The sequence below is a fragment of the Heptranchias perlo genome, unplaced genomic scaffold (genome assembly GCF_035084215.1).
Source record: "Heptranchias perlo isolate sHepPer1 unplaced genomic scaffold, sHepPer1.hap1 HAP1_SCAFFOLD_70, whole genome shotgun sequence".
Classification (NCBI taxonomy): Eukaryota; Metazoa; Chordata; class Chondrichthyes; order Hexanchiformes; family Hexanchidae; genus Heptranchias; species Heptranchias perlo.
The window spans coordinates 2,351,255-2,371,605 of record NW_027139729.1 but is presented as its reverse complement, the minus strand read 5'-3'; the positions used below and the strand labels follow the sequence as shown (position 1 = coordinate 2,371,605).

General features: G+C 46.0%; 1 long non-coding RNA gene across 1 annotated transcript; it reads right to left on the bottom strand.

Moving 5' to 3' along the window:
* Positions 1-7,811: 7,811 nt before the first annotated feature.
* LOC137318418 (uncharacterized) lies at positions 7,812-15,860 on the bottom strand. The gene is made up of 3 exons (XR_010961879.1): positions 15,715-15,860; positions 15,271-15,357; positions 7,812-9,255 (listed from the first exon to the last, which is right to left on the bottom strand). It is a non-coding gene; the product is annotated as an uncharacterized lncRNA (long non-coding RNA).
* Positions 15,861-20,351: the final 4,491 nt, after the last annotated feature.

Sequence of the window (20,351 nt, the reverse complement as noted above, 5' to 3'; positions counted from 1 at the left end):
GGACGAGGCCCATGGAGTGATTTAAACACGTGGATGAGAATTGTTGGGCTGGAGGAGGTTATAGACATCATGAGGGGCGAGGGCCATGGAGGGATATTGAGGGTAAAGACAAGCCATTTTATGGCATATTTAATATATTTCAGTAATCAGAACTATGTGAAATAGGAAGCAATGGCCAGTGCTATTGGAATCCAGTGCAATAGGGATGTCACATGAACTTCGAATTGCTGCTGTGGAAGTCACAGCCAGCTCCCTGAACACAGTGCTGGGAGTTTCTCAGAGCTGATAGGTCTAGAATACCAGTGAGAATAGAAATATGAGGATAGAGCACATGAATCAGTGGCTGCAAAGGCGGTGTAAGGGGGAGGCCTTTAGTTTCAGGGCTCATTGGGACCGGTTCTGGAGGAGGTGGGCCCTGTACCTCCTCAACAGGGCCGGGACCAATATCCTTGCGGGGAGGTTTGCTAGTGCTGTCGGGGAGGGTTCAAACTAGCTTGGCATGGGGATGGGAACCTGAGTGTGAATTCAGATGGGACAAAGTCAAAAGTGGAAGTGAACGGCAGAAAATTAGTGAGTGAGTCAGGAAGGCAGAGGGAACGAAGGCTAGAAAATAAACAACAGAGGAGTTTGGCAGTGGATGTCCAAAGGAACTTTGGGGTACTGGTATATAGATCATTGAAGTGTCATGAACAGGTGCAGAAAATAATCAAGAAGGCTAATGGAATGCTGGCCTTTATATTTAGAGGACTAGAGTACAAGGGGGCAGAAGTTATGCTGCAGCGATACAAAACCCTGGTTAGACCGCACCTGGAGTATTGTGAGCAGTTCTGGGCACCGCACCTTCGGAAGGACATATTGGCCTTGGAGGGAGTGCAGCGTAGGTTTACTAGAATGATACCCGGACTTCAAGGGTTAAGTTACGGGGAAAGATTACACAAATTGGGGTTGTATTCTCTAGAGTTTCGAAGGTTAAGGGGTGATCTGATCGAAGTTTATAAGATATTAAGGGGAACAGATAGGGTGGATAGAGAGAAACTATTTCCGCTGGTTGGGGATTTTAGGAGTGGGGGCACAGTCTAAAAATTAGAGCCAGACCTTTCAGGAGTGAGATTAGAAAACATTTCTACACACAAAGGGTGGTAGAAGTTTGGAACTCTCTTCCGCAAACGGCAATTGAAACTATCTCAATAGCTAAATTTAAATCTGAGATAGATAGCTTTTCGGCAACCAAAGTTATTAAGGGATATGGGCCAAAGGCACGTATATGGAGTTAGATCACAGATCAGCCAAGATCTTTTCAAATGGCGGAACAGGCACGAGGGGCTGAATGGCCTACTACTGTTCCTATGTTCCTATGTTCCTGTATTCCTAAATGTATTTACCTCAATGCAAGGAGTATAGGAAATAAGGCAGATGAGCTCAGAACACGTGAAAGTATGATATCTTAACTATTACAGAAACATGGCTTAAAGTGGGGCAGGACTGGCAGCTCAACGTCCCTGGTTACAGGGTTTTCAGACGCGATAGAGAGGGAGATAAAAGAGGAGGGGGTGACAATTTTGGTTAAGGAAACAATTACAATTGTGAGGAGGGATGATAATTTAGAAGGAGCATCACATGAGGCCTTATTTGTTGAGCTAAAGAACAAAAAAGGGGCAGTAACACTAATCGGAGTGTGCTTTCGACCCCCAAACAGTCAGAGGGAGATAGAGGAGCAAATATGAAGGCACATTTCTGAGAAGTGGAAAAACAATAGGGCAGTAATAGCAGGGATTTCAATTACCCTAATATTAACTGGGATACAAACAGTGTGAATAGTATGGAGGGCACAGAATTCTTACATTGCATAGAGGAGAATTTTTTTAGCCAGTTTATAGCAAGCCCAACGACAGTGGGGTGGGGGTGGCTGTGGAGTTCTGGATTTAATTCTAGAAAATGAGGCTGGGCAGGTGGAAGAAGTAGCAGTGGGAGAGCATTTTGGTGGTGGTTGTCATAATACAGTTAGTTTTAGCATAGTTATGGAAAAGGACTAAGACAGAGCAGGAGTTAAAGCTTTCAATTGGGGGAAGGCCAATTTTACTAAACTGAGAAGTGGTTTAGCAGAAGTAAACAGGAAACAGCTACTTGAGGGTAAATCAGTGCCAGAACAGTGGGATTCATTCAAATGGGTGATTCAAAGGCGTTCAGGGTAAACATTTTCCCACAAAGAAAAAGGAAGGGGCTGACAAATCTAGAGCCCCCTGGATGTCAAGAAGCATTCAGGGTAAGACAAGACAGATAAAGAAAGCCTATGGAAGACACCGGGAACTCAATACTACGGAAAACTTAGAGGATATACGAAGTGCAGGGGTGAAATTAAAAAGGAAATTAGGAAAGCAAAAAGAGGGCATGAAAAAATATTAGCAGGTAAAATCAAAGAAAATCCAAAGATGTTTTATAAATACATTAAGAGCAAGAGGATATCTAAGGAAAGAGTAGGGCCTATTAGTGACCAAAAAGGGTAAACTATGTGTGGAGGCGGAAGATATGGGTATGGTTCTTAATGAATACTTTGCAACTGTCTTCACAAGGGAGAGGGGTGATGCAGGGAGTGAAGTTAAGGAGGAGGCTTGTGAAATATTGGATGGGATAAACATAGTGAAAGAGGAAGTATTAAGGGGATTAGCATCTTTGAAAGTGGAGAAATCACCAGGGCCAGATGAAATGTATCCCAAGCTGTTAAAGGCAGCCAGGGAGGAAGCAGCAGACACTTTACCAAACTTCACTGGATACAGGCATATTGCCGAGGATTGGAGGACTGCTAACGTTGTACCATTGTTTAAAAAGGGAGCGAAGAATATACCGAGTAATTATAGGCCAGTCAGACAAACCTCGGTGGCGGGCAAATTATTGGAATAAATTCTGAGGGACAGGATACACTGTCACTTAGAAAGGCACAGACTAATGAAGGACAGTCAGCATGGATTTGTCCAGGGGAGCTCGTGTCTGACTAACTTGATGGAATTTTTAGAGGAGGTGACAAGGAGGACCGATGAGGGTAGTGCAATTGATGTAGTCTACACGGATTGTAGTAGGGCTTTTGACAAGCTCCTACGTGGCAGATTGGTCAAAAGAATAAAGGCCCATGGGATCCAAGGGAGTGTGGAAAATTGGATCCAAAATTGGCTCAGTGGCAGGAAGCAAAGGGTAATGGTCGACGGGTGTTTTTGTAACTGGAAGGCTGTTTTCAGTTGGGTTCCACAGGGCTCAGTACTAGGTCCTTTGTTTTTTGTGGTATACTTTAACGATTTGGACTTAAACGTAGGGGACATGATTAAGAAATTTGCGGATGACACAAAGATATGCCGTGTGGTTGATAGTGAGGAGGAAAGCTGTAGACTGCAGGAAGATATCAGCCGACTGGTCAGATGGGCAGAAAAGTGGCAAATGGAGTTCAATCCAGAGAAGGGTGAGGTGAAGCATTTGGGGAGAGCAAACAAGGCAAGGGAATACACAATAATTGGGAGGATACTGAGAGGTGTAGAGGAAGTGAGGGACATTGGAGTGCACGTCCACAGATCCCTGAAGGTAGCAGGACAGGTAGATCAAGTGGTTAAGAAGGCATGTAGAATGCCCTCCTTTATTAGCAGAGGCACACAATATAAAAGCAGGGATGTTATGCTGGAACTGTATAAAACATGAGTTGGGCCATAGCTTGCCTACTGCGCACAGTTCTGGTCACCACATTACAGGAAGGATGTAATTGCACGAGAGAGGATACAGAGGAGATTTACGAGGATGTTGCCAGGACTGGAGAAATCTAGCTACGATGACAGATTGGATAGGCTGGGGTTGTTTACCTTGGAACAGAGGAGGCTGAGGGGTGATTTGATTGAGACGTACAAAATTATGAGGGACCTAGATAGAGTGGATAGGAAGGACCTATTTCCCTTAGCATAGGGGTCAATAACCAGCGGGCATAGATTTAAAGTGATTGGTAGAAGGATTAGAGCAGAAATTAGGATTTTTTTTTCACACAGAGGGCGGGGGGTGGGGGGGGGTCTGGAACTCACTGCCAGAGAGGGTGGTAGAGGCAGAAAGCCTCAACTCATTTAACGAATACCCGGATGTGCACCTGAAGAGCCCTGACCTGCAGCGCTACGGACCAAATGCGGGGAAGTGTGATTAGGCTTGGTGGCTCGTTTCTCAGCCAGCGCGGTCACAATAGGCCCAATGGTCTCCTTCTGTTCCTTAAATTTTCTAAGATTCTATGATTTTTGAGTGTAAATTGAATTGCTGCAACTCTGCCTGTTACACCCACAAGTCGTGCAATCAAGTGTGGCAAGTTTAGGGTTTGATGCCAATGGTAGTGACAGTCCCCACACTGAGGAGGTTGGGATTGCAGATGCAAGTCATCCCGTCCAGCTCGACGTAACCCACCTCATGTCCCAGGTGGAGAGGTTCCTGAAGAGGAACTCTTTCAATCACAAGGCCGTCAGACAGTGGTTGGCACGGAACGTTCTGGGGGTCTTGCAGGGAAAGGAAAGGGTGGATCCGATCGGGCAGTTTCCCGATTAGATGGTCGAAGCCATTTAGCGGAACGTATCATCGCCGGAATTGACCAACAGGCACGAGGATGTAGCTTGGATGGTGGTGAGAAAGGCCCTTCCAGTGTGGTCTTTCAGTGCCACAGTGAGCTGCCCTCGGGGCTGCAGCAGGGAAGAGATTGTCGTCCATCTCCTGGTGGACTACCCCTTTGCATAGAAGGTGTGGAGAGGAGATGCGTTGGTATCTGTCACAGTTCATCCTCTACAGCTCCGTAACATAGGACGCTCTGCTCTACTGGCAGTTCCCCAGGATGCACACTGAGACAGATATCAACTGCTGCTGGAAGGCCATCAACTCGGTGAGGGAGGCCCTTTGGTCCATCCCAAAAACTGCTGGTCTTGGAGCTGAAGGAGTTGTCCACGACCGAGTGTTGCTGACTGGCACACTCCAATGTCCAGGAGTACGTGCTGCGGGATACACTGAAGTGAGGTGTGGCCTACGCAAATGCTCAATGGAGAAAGGCCACCGTGCAAGGCCATTTCACTTTGTATTGTACAAAATGTTTTGAAAGATATGTACTGTGTTTTGAATTGTAATGACGGAATCGGAGTGTGTACGATCTGTACGCTATTGTTTTGAATTGTAGCTCTGATACTGACAGTGAATTGTGTATATCTTTAAATTTTATGAAATAAGGTATATTTTCAAATGTAAAAAGTTCCAGTCTCACCGCGTCCGTTGTTATTGGACAATGAACAATAGAAACAGAGCTGGACACTCAAGATGTGGGGAGTTATGCAAAGAGCACCTATGCAGGCATCAGGTGAGAAATAGCAGTATTTTCTGAATGATGAGAAGCTAGGAATTGTAGAGGAACAAATGGGGATGGGTGTCCACGGACACCAATCACTAAAAGCCAGTGCACATGTACCAAAAATAATTTTCAAGATCCCAATTTCTAGCCTGTCAGATCCCAAGGTACCGCTATCAGGTACTTAGCCAACTCTCTGAAATTTGCTGATAAAATCTGGCCGCATTGCCTCCCTTGCTGGTCCATTCCATCTATCCAACACCCTCTGCCTGAAAAAAGTTACATTCAAACATTCTGCTCATCCCAATCCCCAGGTAGAGAAGACTAATCGTGGCGGGAGGACCCAGGCCATCAGCCTTATGTGAGTTTGGACATTTCTGTTTATAATTCAGGTTATTGTATTTCCAGTTTTTTCCTATTTTTTGGACTTTTGTATTTTGATTTCATTCTTGCAGATTTTGCATTTTAAACAAATTCTCCAATCCCTTTGCTCAGTGGGTGCTGACTCCGGGTCCTTTGATTGACAGCTCTCACCTCCCCAACCCCCTCCACTCCTGGGCTGACTCCACCCATCATGTGACACGCTGCAGCGTCACTCACCTCTGCGCGCTGTCGTCACGACGCGTACGTGTTGCACCGGCATGAAGAACGACGCGCATGCGCCGAGCGGTCTCCGTGCCGCGTTACCTTAGCAACAGGCCGGCGCCGGGAGGATGATGATGGCGGCCAAGGCCGGCGGTGCTGTGGGCGGGGGCGAGGCAGAGAGAGGGAAGGCCCGCACCCCGGAGTGGCCAGAGAGGGGAGAGAAGGGTGGGAGTTATTCGGGGCCTCCTGCGGACCCCGTGAATCTCCACTCTGTCAGCGCCCGGTGTCGAGCTGGGCTCGGGGGGGAGTCACTCTCCCGCCTCCCCGTCAAACGGGCCGTGGGTCGGAGCCCGAAAGTGAGCGAGAATCAAACAGCACAGAGAGAGGCCGCTCGGCCCATCGCGCCCGTGCCGGCCCTGTGAAAGAGCGATCCCATGAGTACCACTCCGCCCCCGCTCTTTCCCCACAGTCCCGCAAATTTCCCCCCTTCAAAGATTGAGCCGATTCCCTTTTGAAAGTTATTATTGAATCTGCTCCCACCGCCCTTTCAGGCAGTGAATTCCAGATCAGAACAACTCGCGGCCTAAAAACATTCTCCTCATCTCCCTCTGGCTCTTTTCCCAATTCAGTCCTGTTATACACACAGTCAGTGCTGGAACACTCAGTTCTGTTACACACACAGTCAATGCTGGGACACTCAGTCCTGTTATACACACAGTCAATGCTGGGACACTCAGTCCTGTTATACACACAGTCAATGCTGGGACACTCAGTCCTGTTATACACACAGTCAATGCTGGGACACTCAGTCCTGTTATACACACAGTCGGTGCTGGGACACACAGACCTGTTATACACACAGTCAATGCTGGGACACTCAGTTCTATTATACACACTGTCAAAGCTGGGACACTCAGTCCTGTTATACACACAGTCAATGCTCGGAAACTCAGTACTGTTATACTCACTGTCAGTGCTGGGACACTCAGTCCTGTTACACACACAGTCAATGCTGGGACACTTAATCCTGTTATACACACATTCAGTGCTGGGACACTCACTCCTGTTGGACACACTGTCAGTGCTGGGACACATATTCAGTGCTGGGACAGTCAGTCCTATTACACACACAGTCAGTGCTGGGATATTCAGTCCTGTTATCCATACAGTCAGTACTGGGACAGTCAGCCCTGTTATCCACACAGTCAGTACTGGGATACTCAGTCCTGTTCGCACAATCAGTGCTGCGTGAGTCAGTCCTGTTACACACACAGTCATTGCTGGGACACTCAGTCCTGTTATACACGCAGTTAGTGCTGGGGCACTCAGTCCTGTTATACACACAGTCAGTGCTGGGACACTCAGTCCTGTTATACACACAGTCAGTGCTGGGACATATTGGATATATTGGCCTTGGAGGGAGGACAGTGCAGATTCACCAGAATGACACTGGGGCTTGAAGGGTTCAATTAATGAGGACCGGTTGTATAAACTTGATTTGCATTCCCTTGAGTTTAGAAGGTTGAGGGGTGATCTGAACCAGATATTTAAAATTATAAAGGGATTCGATTGGGTTGAAATAGAAACTATTTTCTCTGGTCGGTGAATCCAGAACAAGAGGACATAAACTTAAATTTAGAGCGAGGGTGTCTTGGAGTGAAATCAGGAAACTCTTTTTCACACAAGGGTAGTGGAAATCTGCTCAGGCTGATTGAAGTGGACCGTGTGATATAATAGAATTTTCTGTCCTGTCAGACTTGGACATCTTGTAGATCCATCTTTTAAAAAGGTGGAGGAACTCAGTTGCAAGATGGATTCCACTCACTTCATCATAATTCCTCAATCAGCTTGTATTATCATCGAGATATCAAGGACTAGAAATACTGTGTTTAAAAGAAAGCTGATTTATTTGACACTTGTGCAGGATATTAAACTCCAGCCCAGTTAAAGGGATTATTAATATCTGAAACAAACCCCAACTGTCAGAATGAACACGGTTCAGTCCTGGATGTGATTAACATCAGCAACAACAGCAGAATCCAACCCCTGCAGTCACATGTGAACCCGCTGGTGACTCAGCAGGTGGGGTGACTGAGTGAATCCCATCCCACACACGGAGCAGGTGAACGGCCTCTCCCCAGTGTGAACTCGCTGGTGTGTCAGCAGGGTGGATGACTGACTGAATCTCTTCCCACACACGAAGCAGGTGAACGGCCTCTCCCCAGTGTGAACTCGCTGGTGTGTCAGCAGGGTGGATGACTGAGCGAATCCCTTCCCGCACAGGGAGCAGGTGAATGGCCTCTCCCCGATGTGAACTTGCTGATGTCTCAGCAGGTGGGATGATCGAGTGAAACTCTTCCCACACACGGAGCAGGTGAACAGCCTCTCCCCAGTGTGGACCCGCTGGTGTATCAGTAGGCTGGATGACCGAGTGAATCCCTTCCCACACACGGAGCAGGTGAACGGCCTCTCCCCAGTGTGAGTACGTTCGTGTGTCAGCAGATCACTTTTTCTTTTAAAGCTTTTCTCACAGACAGAACATTTAAAAAGACACTTATCATTGTGAACAAGTTGATGTTCAATGAGGTGGGAAGATTGAGTGAATCACTTCCCACACACGGAGCAGGTGAACGGCCTCTCCCCAGTGTGAATTCGCTGGTGTGTCAGCAGTTTGGATGACTGAGTGAATCCCTTCCCACACACGGAGCAGGTGAACGGCCTCTCCCCACTGTGAATGCGTTGGTGTGTCAGCAGATCACTTTTTCTTTTAAAGCTCTTCTCACAGACAGAACATTTAAAAAGTCTCTTATCAGTGTGAACAAGTTGATGTTCAATGAGGTGGGATGACTGACTGAATCCCTTCCCACAAACGGAGCAGGTGAACGGCCTCTCCCCAGTGTGTCTGCGTCGATGAGTTTCGAGCCGGGATGAGTAACTGAATCCCCTCCCACAGTCCCCACATTTCCACGGTTTCTCCATGGTGCTGGTGTCCTTCTCTCTCTCCACGTTGGGCGATCAGTGGAAGTCTCGTCTGCACAGAGAACACGTGTCTCGTTTCTCCCCACTGTGAATGGTATGATGTTTCTTCAGGCTGTGTAACTGGTGAAAGCTCTTCCCACAGTCAGTGCAATGGAACACTCTCAATCGGGTGTGTGTGTCTCGCTGCTATTGCAGTCACAGTGATGTTTGAAATCTTTTCCCACAGATAGAACAGATCAACATTTGTCCGACATTTTAAGGCCGATAATCTTCAGGTGCTGGTGAATGGAGTCAGATCTTGACGTGATGTTTGGTTTGAGTTTCTCATCTGCAAATCCTCCCCTTGTAATACCCTGTAAAAGGAGATAACAAAAGTCCTCACTTTGAATACAGGATAGAAATTCAGAACAGGCAATTCTAGTTTCAATAGAACATTCTTCCCGCTCATTCCCCCAGATTGTAAATCCCCGTCCCACACACTCACCCTCCTCCCTCTGCTGAAACCCAAACCCATCGCACCACCTCCAACATTTTTCCTTCTATTTAAGTTTTCTCTCTCTCCTGAAGATCCAGACTCTGACTGGGTTCAGTTCTACACTCACTGGTTCCCCTCCCTCTCCTCCCCTGAAGGTGCTGACTCTGGCTGGGTTCAGTTCTACACTCACTGATTCCCCTCTCCTCTCCTGAATATGCTGACACTGGCTGTGTGGATATGCTCTGCCCCTCATTTCCACACAATGTCCCTCCCTATAGCTGCCTGTAAGCCGTCCATCTGTGATATCTCCCAATTTTGGCGACAGACTCTCCCTGACCAGTCACCATTTCTCCTTCATTTAAAGATTTTCCTTGACCCATCACTTTTTGTCCTTCAGATGTCGACACTACCTGACCTGTCAACAATTCTCCTGCATTTACAGACACCCCCGGACCAATCACCATTTCGCCTTCATTTACAGACACTCCCGGACCAATCACCGTTCCTCCTTCATTTACAGACTCTCCCTGACAGTCACCATTTCGCCTTCATTTACAGACACCCCCTGACCAGTCACCATTTCTCCTTCATTTACAGACACCCCCTGAAGAGTCACCATTTCGCCTTCATTTACAGACACTCCCGCACCAGTCACCGTTCCTCCTTCATTTACAGACACCCCCTGACCAGTCACCATTTCTCATTCATTTACAGACACCCCCTGACCAGTCACCATTTCGCCTTCATTTACAGATAATCTCGGACCAATCACCATTCCTCCTTCATTTACAGACTCTCCCTGACCAGTCACCATTTCGCCTTCATTTACAGACACTCCCTGACCAATCACCATTCCTCCTTCATTTGCAAACTCTCCCTGACCCGTCAGCATGTCCCTTCATCAATAGACGCTCCCTGACCCATCACTTTTTGTCCTTCAGATGTCGACACTACCTGACCTGTCACCTTTTCTCCTTCATTTACAGACACCCCCGGACCAATCACCATTTCGCCTTAATTTACAGACACTCCCGGACCAATCACCGTTCCTCCTTCATTTACAGACTCTCCCTGACAGTCACCATTTCGCCTTCATTTACAGACACCCCCTGACCAGTCACCATTTCTCCTTCATTTACAGACACCCCCTGACCAGTCACCATTTCTCCTTCATTTACAGACACCCCCTGACCAGTCACCATTTCGCTTTCATTTACAGACACTCCCGCACCAGTCACCGTTCCTCCTTCATTTACATAACCCCCTGACCAGTCACCATTTCTCCTTCATTTACAGACACCCCCTGACCAGTCACCATTTCGCCTTCATTTACAGACACCCCCTGACCAATCACCATTCCTCCTTCATTTGCAGAAACCCCCTGACCAGTCACCATTTTGCCTTCATTTTCAGACACTCCCTGATCAAACACAATATCTCCTACATTTATAGACGCTTCCTGACCCTTCAGCATTTCTCCTTCATTTACAAACTCTCCCTGACCCGTCAGCATTTCCCTTCGTTAATAGACGCTCCCTGACCCATCACTGTTTCTCCTTCAGATATCGACACTACCTGACCTGTCAACAATTCTCCTGCATTTACAGACACTCCCGGACCAGTCACCATTCCTCCTTCATTTACAGACACCCTCTGACAAGTCACCATTTCTCCATCATTTACAGACTCTGCCTCATCTGTCACCATTTCTCCCTCCTTTATAGACACTCCGTAACCCGTCACCATTTCGCCTTCATTTTTAGACACTCCCTGACCTGTCACCATGTCTTCTCCCATTTATAATACTCCCTTACCAGAAACCATTTCACCTTCATTTATAGACAATCCCTGACCTGTCACCATTTCCCTTTCATTTATAGATATTCCCTGACCCTTCACCGTTTTTCCTTCATGTATAGACACTCCCTTACCAGACAACATGTTTCCTTCATTTACAGACACTCACTAACCAAACAATTTTTCCTGGCACTTTACATGATTGTGCGGTTTATTCTGTATCTGTCAGTCTCTGATCCTGTACAAGAGTTTGGTGTTTATTCTGTATTTTTCACTCTCTGGTACTGTGTGTGAGTGTGGGGTTTATTCTGTGCCTGTCTGTCTCTGGTACTGTGTGTGAGTGTGGGATTCATTCTGTATCTATCAGGCTCTGGTACTGTGTGTGAGTGTAGGTTTTATTCTGTATCTGTCTGTCTCTGGTACTGTGTGTGAGTGTAGCTTTTATTCTGTGTCTGTCTCTGGTACTGTGTGTGAGTGTGGGGTTTATTCTCTATCTGTCTATCTCCGATACTGTAGATGTGTTTGCTGTTTATTTTGTATTTATCTGTCTCTGGTACAGTATATGAGGTTGGGCTTTATTCTGTATCTGTCAGTCTCTGGTACTGTGTGTGAGTATAAGATTCATTCTGTATAAGTCAGTCTCTGATACTGTACATGAGTGTGAGGTTTATTCTGTATCTGTCAGTCTCTGGAACTGTGTGTCAGTGTGGGGTTTATTCTGTAATTGTGTGTCTCTGATACTGTAGATGTGTTTGGGGTTTATTCTGTATCTGTCTGTCTCTGATACTGTGAATCCCAAATTCACACATTCCGTATCTGTCAGTCTCTGGTACTGTATATGAGTGTGGGGTTTATTCTGTATCTGTCAGTCTCTGGTGCTGTATGTGAGTGTGGGGTTTATTCAGTGTATGTCAGTCTCTGGTACCTTGTGTGAATTTGGGATTCATTCTGTATCTGTCAGTCTCTGGTACTGTGTGTGAATTTGGGATTCATTCTGCATCTGTCTGTCTCTGGTACTGCAAATGAGTGTGGGGTTTATTCTTTATTTGTCTGTTTCTGGTACTGTATATGAATGTGAGGGTTATTCTGTATCTGTCAGTCTCTGGTACTGTGTGTGCGTGTGGGATTCATTCTGTGCCTGTCAGTCTGTGGTACTGTATGTGTGTGGGGTTTATTCTGTATCTGTCTGTAATGGGTACTGTATGCGAGTGTCAGGTTTATTCTGCTTCTGTCTGTCTCTGGTGCTGTATATGAGTGTGCGGTTTATTCTGTATTTTTCAGTCTCTGATACTGTATATAAGTGTGGGGTTTATTCTGTACCTGTCTGTATCTGGTACTGCACATGAGTATGGGGTTTATTCTGTATCTGTCTGCCTTTGGTACTGTGTGTGAGTGTGGGATTCATTCTGTTTCTGTCTGTCTCTGGTACTGTGTGTGAGTGTGGGATTCATTCTGTTTCTGTCTGTCTCTGGTGCTGCATGTGAATGTGGGCTTTATTCTGTATCTGTCAGTCTCTGATACTGTATATGAGTTTAGGATACATTCTGTATCTGTCAGTCTCAGCCAATTTATCTCAGTCTGGGTTTTATTCTATAATTCAGTCTCTGAGACAATGTGTAAGTCTGGATTCATTCTGTGTTCTTATTTCAGTTTATATTATTGTATTTGAAACTATATCTTTAATACTTTAAAGTATATGCCGTTTTTTATCAAGTGTTTAATTTGTAAATATTGATACACTTTTGTATTTTCTTTAATCAAACAATGTTTGTGAGTGTATTACATCTTCATCTCTGAACTCTGTTGTGAATGATAATGTACCTTTCAATCTCTCCATGGTGAAATTATTTAACTGGTATATAATGTGTAGCTCAGTCTATAATAATTGAATTAATTCTGTATCTCAGTCTGACACTGAGATTTTTGGACTGGAATGTAATATATAGCTCAGCCTGCACTAATAGAATTGATAATGTATCTGTCAGTCTGTTGCTGTATGAGATAATGTTTGGCTCAGTCTGCACTAATGGAATTGATACATTATCTTTCAATCTGACACTAAGATTTTTGGACTGGCATGTTGTGTGTAACTCAGTTTGCAGTGATTTGACTTAGAGATTCATTCTGTATTTGACTGACTGTGGTACTTTGTGATTCATTCTGATTCTGTCAGCCTGTGGTACTGTGTGTGAGTGTGGGATTCATTCTATATATGTCAGCCCCTTGTACTGTATCTGAATGAGATTCATTCTGTTCCTGTCAGTCTCTGGCACCGTGTGTGAATTTGGGATTCATTCCATATCTGTCAGTCTCTGGTGCTGCATGTGAGTGAGACATTCATTCCATTTCTATCAATCTCTGATACTGTATATGAGTGATATATATACTGTATCTGTCAGTCTGTGCTACTGTATGTGAGTGTGGGATTCATTCTGTATCTGTCAGTCAGTGGTACATTGTGTGAGTGAGGGATTCATTCTGTATGTCAGTCTCTGGCACTGGATCTGAGTATGATTTTCATTCTTTATCTGTATCTAATTTGTATCTCATTTCACAGCATGGCATTCAAACCTGTATCTTTAATACATAAATGTATAAATAATTTTTCCCAGTATTTAAGTGGTAGGTAATTATATACGTTAAAATGTGATGCTGTAGGTTATAATCAGAGAATCACTGCACTTTTTGGCTACTATTAAATCTGCATCAATGTGAACACAATTGTGATACAGTGTATCTTCCAAACTGACATGGTGACATGTTGAACTTATATACAATGTGTTGCTCAGTCTGCATAAATGGAATACTGTATATTTCAGTCTGAATCTGCATTGGTCTTTTGTATTGGTAATTAATATGTAGCTCAGTCTGCACTAATGGAATTGATACTGTATCTTTCAATCTGACACTGAGATTTGTGGACTGGTCCCTAATTTGTAACTCAGCCTGCACTAATGTAGGTGACTGAGAGATTCATTTTGTATCTCTCAGTCCGTGATACTGTGTGGGATTCATTGTGTATCTTGTCAGTAGTGTGTTTGAGTTTGCGATTCATTTGATATATGCAGTCTCTGATGCTGTGTGAGTGTGGGATTCATACTTTATCTGCCAGTCTCTGGTACATTATGAGAGTTTGGGATACATTCTCTGTCAACATTGGTACCATAAGAGTGTGAGATTTATTCTGCATCTGTCTATAATTATTGTCTCAGATTACATTATGGTGTTCAATACTGCAGCTTTAATATCTTCATGTTTAAATAGTTTTTTTCATTTAATTGGTAAATATGGATATACTTTAGGATTTGGTGCTGGAGGTTTTCAATCAGATAATTTGTGTGCTTTTTGGACTACTATCAAATCAATATCTTTGTGTACTATTGTGAATGATAACATATATTTCAAACTGATATAGTGATTTTGGAATTGGTATATAATGTGCAGCTCAGTCTGTGCTATTGTAATCGATACTGTGCCTTTCAGTCTAATATTGTATGAGATTTTTGGACTGGTATGTAATGTGTATCTCAGTGTGCACTAATAGAATTGATACGGTATCTTTACATCTCATACTATGTGTATTATAAACTGGTTTCTCATTTGTTTCTCAGGTTCGACTGTCACAACATTTCTCAGTCTGATACTCCACATGAGTTTTGGACATGTCTGCAGTTTGTACCTCATGATACATTAATCGAATGGATACTGCATGTATTAAACTCACATTTGTGAGTTGTGGGGTGGTATTCAATTGGAATCTCGGGGTACATTATTGGGGTTCATTCTGTCCCTTTCAATCGGGTACCATGTGTGATTTCTATCTGGTATTTAATGTTGCCCAATTTTGAGATTGACACAGTGCCTTTCAATCTGAGAGTGTGATTTTGACTGGGATTTTTGTATTTCCCTGTCAGCGGAACTGTGTTTGGGAGAAATGGAACAGTATCGACTTCACCTGCTCTGTTTGATGGTTGGATTGAAAATGTGTCTCTGGGTCTTGGGATCAGTGTGGTACTGACTACTTCTGCTATCTGAGACTGTGGAACTGATGACCTGTCTGTGACTCCGTGCTCTGTGTGTGTGATAATATACTTACTGTGTGTGAGAAGGAGCTGGCTGCACTGTTTCTAGTGCCTCGGGTGGAGGAAACATCACATTTATTCTGGATCCTTCAAGGATTTGCCTGTGGAAAGAAAATTATCTCTTATTGCTCAGGAACAGGTGAGGTAGAAAATACAAAAGTGATCAGTTTAATATTTCTGTTAATGATCATTTTGAATATCCACAAATGAAAACCAGTGATACAAACAGTGTCAGTGTCTGACTCCACTGCAGTACTGCAGCACTCAGCTTCTGCACACCAGGTGTGTTGGACGATTTTATAACAATTTAGTGACATCCAGACACAACCCAACCCCTGCACTGATCCGTGAATGGGACTACCCGACGGGTCAGGTTTCTCAACTCCTCTCCCATGGGACGAGCCGTTCACCCGAAACCAAACAACCGCTGTTTAAAATGTGTCCTTCACACTTCTCACCTGATGCCTGCAATGGATACTGTTTGTATAACTCCCCACATCCTGACTGTTCACTGTCCAGTAACAGGGTGAGACTGGAACATTCACGACTGATTTGGGGAGAGAAAGCAGCAATGATTTTAAATAGCAGGTTCTTCCCATTCTGTCTCCCTTACCCTGGACACACCCTGGACACACACAGCCCGAGAATGACCTCTCCCTTCCCCCGCTCACTCCATGTTCCGGGACCAGTTCCTGATCCACTCCGCCTCTTACAAACAGCCCCCGGACTCCCCCTGACCTTCCCCCGGACTCAATGCCGATCTCTGAGCCCATCTGCGGACACGGTCCCGAAGCGATGAGCTGCTGTAACGAGGCTGCTCTTTGCTCCCTTCCCCCGGGGGCCGTGATCTCTCCATTCCCGGCTGTTTTAAACCATCTTCTTCCGCTCACTGAGGGAATGGCGCCCACAGGCCGAGCTGGGGGAGGGCAGCGCGCATGCGCTCTTCTGCTCACCAACAATCAGCGCAGGGGGCGGGGCTGAGACGCGCATGCGCATATATCTGGTTTAATTCCCAATACAAAAATCGATGGAAACTTTCCCCAATTGGAATTTTTCCGAGTCTGAGCAAAGGAAGTGGGTCTGGGGGAAAGGTCAGAGGGAATGGGGTCCACAGGCAGTGCAGGAACAGGCCCCAGAATGGAAAACAGATGGGATTCCACCAGTGCCTAACGCTGGAATCCAGACTGACTTTACAATCTCTAACTATTAAACTAGATGTTTCCATCCCTGCTGTTTCTCTCGGCATCTTTTGATGGAACAGAGTCTTCCAGAGATAAAGTGGGCGGCTCTGAAATGAGCCTATTGGTTCTGTTCATTCTTGGTCCCTTTACTGATAAAGAAACTTGTGACTCCGTATCTGGAGGCCGGATTCCTCGAACCAATCCTGGAGAAACATGGGAGGAAAGTGGGAGTCGGTGTATTTGCTGGGACCGTGTAGGATTAATATCTGACGGCAACAGTCCCAGTTTATTTCAATCGGAGTGAAAATCTCGGTCACTGAGAGAAATACAGAAGGGCCCTGAGCTGCAAAATTTCAGAGGGTACAACATGCAAGAGAGGGTTAAATGCGTGACACTGTCCCTGAGAGTGGGATTAATAATGTGTCTGTCTCTGAAATAATATCAGTGAGAGATGAGACTGCATCTTCTGTCACTCCAGCTTGGAATGGCAATTGGAATGGAGAATTTTCCAATTTGTTGCTGGGTGAAAACGGGACATTGCAGGTCAGTTTCTCTCTCTCTTTTGTACAACATATGAAGGTGGAATACTGCTGCTGAGCGTGATACAGAGACACTGATGGGAAGCGTATGGATGATACTCTGACTGTCTGTATCTCTCTGGCGCTGTACACGAAGGTGGGATACTGTTTGCTGAGTGTGAAACGGACACACTGAGAGGAAGTGTGAGAATGATACTTTGTCTGTGTGCCTGTCTCTGTCTTTCTCTTTATCTGTCCGTCTGTATTTCTCTATCTCTAGCGCTGTACATGAAAGCGGGATAGTGTTATTGAACGTAATATGAACACCCTGTTGGAAGGTAAAGACTGATTCTGTGTCTGTGAACAGACCTCCGGTGCTGTTGGTGAGACGGTCACTGTCCCTTCTATTCTGTATGAGCCGGTCTGACGGTGCATTTATCAGTCTCCAGTAGAGTAAGGAAAGGTGGAGAGAAACAGCCTGTAACTGTCTGACACTGGACTGCCGATGAATGTTGAATTTATTCAGTAACTGGCCGTCTCTGGGTGTTTAGAATGGGACGGATGGGACACCAGTTACTATTGTCTGTCAGTCAGTTTTGGAGGAGGGAGAGAAAGACAGAGAGACTGGAGGAGCCCAGAGCGGATTATTTGTATTATCGCCTCAACCAAACATATTTCTGTGTGCAGACAATGTAATAATGTAAAACCAGATATGGATAATCACATCCACAGCTGTGATTGTCTCCTGCCCCTGAATCTGGGGACCAGACACTGTGAGGAGCGCCGGCCTCAGAGTGTTTAACAGTTACTGAGCTGGGAAACTACAACTAACCCCCGAGAATCTGCAGCACAGGCCGAGCGGTGAGGAAAGCCTGTCCCGGGAATTGTCAATCTGGCGAACAGTTTGTCCTGTGAATGTGAAGATGTGAACATTGTGTCAGAGAGAGTGTGTTAAAGGGGCGGGCGGGTTAGATTAATGTCACTGTGTTTGTGTGGCCGGTCTCATCGCCGGATTTCCAAGTCTATTTTGAGTAAAATTTTGAAAAAATCCCTGTCAAAGGAACGTCCTCCTCCCCTGCCGAGCTCCCAAGTGGAAATTTAAGGTAAAGTTTCAGATCAATTCAAGATTTAAGCCGAAAAACGGAGATCATGTCAGCGATCGGGTGAGAGAGCGCGATCAGTGCAGCAATGAAACGGGTTTCAATCGAAACTGGTGCTTTTAATTCTGGTGAAAGTTTATCGACAGCAAACATACCGGTGTTAGAGATGGGAAGGGGCTAGTCTGGGACTCTGGAATGCCCGATTTGAATTGGAATCGGGGAATTTAAGAGGAGAGAGAAACACAGAGAGGCTGGAGGGGCCGGGAGCTGACAGCAGGATGTCTCCGCCCCGTCCGCTCTGTGCCTTTAAGTTGCTCTGTGCCGCCGCCTCTCGTTTCATTTCTGACCCAGCTCTGACTGGAAGAGAGGTTTTCGACAGAGTCCCGGACATGACAGACACTGCAGCCGCCGAAACGGCACCTCCTGCCGCCGCCGCTCAAGCCAAGGCTCCCAAGAAGAAGGCGGTTCCCAGACCCAAGTCCACCGGTCCCCCGTTGGGCGAACAGATCCTCAAGATTGTGGGGGATTGCAAGGATCGCAAGGGGATATCCCTGGCCGCGATAAAGAAGGTTCTGGCTACCAAAGGCCTGGATGTGGAGAAGCACCGGTCCCAGATCAAATTAAGTATCAAGAGAAATGTGGAAAAAGGCTCCCTGGTGCAGATCAAGGGCACGGGCGCCTCGGGCTCCTTCAGAGTCGCTAAGAAGGAAACCCAGGCAAAAGTGGTAAAGAAGGTGAAGAAACAAGTGACCAAGAAATCTCCCGGAAAGAAACCAGCGGCCAAAAAAACAGCCCTCAAGAAATTAACGGCCAAGAAACCAGCGGTCAAGAAATCGACCACGAAAAAGGCGGCGAAATCAGCAATTAAGAAGAAAGCGGCGGCTAAGAAGCCCAAGACCCCCAAGACAGTGAAGGCGAAGGCGAAGAAGGTGGAAAAACCGAGGGCCAAGCCCAAGCCGAAGTCAGCGAAGCCTAAGAAAGCAGCGGGCAAAAAGAAGTAAAAAATCAAGTGCAACTTGTGACCATCTGAACCCAACGGCTCTTCTCAGAGCCACCCACGTCTCTCAGAAAAGAGCTGATCCCGGAATCAGATGATTCCTGTCCCGGGGCCGGGCTCAGATTTCAGACAGAAATCATTTCAAATAAACCCAGGGTCCCGGTGACTCGCTGATATTCGCTATCCCCGCCCCACCCCCACTGTCTGAAATAAAATAGAGAGAATGGGATGTCCGGGCCGGGCCTCACTGGAACTGGCGTGTGTTCGGCTCCACTCCCAGTTCATTTTTTCTCACAGATTCAGGGCGAGAGTCCGTGACAGGGTAAAACTGGCGGAGATCCGCCGCTATCACAATTCAAACCCCAACACATGAGATTCTCCAAATCAGCTGGAATAAAGTGTTTGTAAACTGCTGAACCGGTCTGGGAGGGGATGTGTGGGGAGATCGAATCGTGTCTGGGACTGAAATGGAAGGAGGCGGGTTGACTTGTTATAGAAGGGACTGTATTTAGGCAGGAATATTACTGACTGTTAATTGTAACGGGGCTTATTTAAAAGCTCTGTTTTTCTGGGAATCCATGAATATGAAGCCCGAATCTGTAAGGGTTTGTGCGGAGCGCTGTGTTTCGGTTCTATTATCGATAAACGGTTTGAAATTGGCGGGTGGAGAAAGCTGGAGGTGGAGCTGGAAGATCAGAGGCTGCTCTCTGCTCTGTCCGTCACTCTGACTCTCTCCTCCCCTCTCTGTCCTCTCACTCTGTCTCCTCCGCTCCCTGTTTAATATCTCACTCTGTCTCCTCCCCTCTCTGTCCTCTCACTCTGTCTCCTCCGCTCCCTGTTTAATATCTCACTCTGTCTCCTCCCCTCTCTGTTTAATATCTCACTCTGTCTCCTCCCCTCTCTGTTTAATATCTCGCTCTGTCTCCTCCCCTCTCTGTTTAATATCTCGCTCTGTCTCCTCCCCTCCCTGTTTAATATCTCGCTCTGTCTCCTCCCCTCTCTGTTTAATATCTCGCTCTGTCTCCTCCCCTCCCTGTTTAATATCTCACTCTGTCTCCTCCCCTCTCTGTTTAATATCTCACTCTGTCTCCTCCCCTCCCTGTTTAATATCTCACTCTGTCTCCTCCCCTCTCTGTTTAATATCTCACTCTGTCTCCTCCCCTCTCTGTTTAATATCTCGCTCTGTCTCCTCCCCTCCCTGTGTCTGTTTCAGTCAGGTCGGGGCAGGCTGCATAAAAACGGAAGCAGCATAAGTTTGTTATTCATTCAGCAGCGATTTGAGTGAAGAATCATAATGTC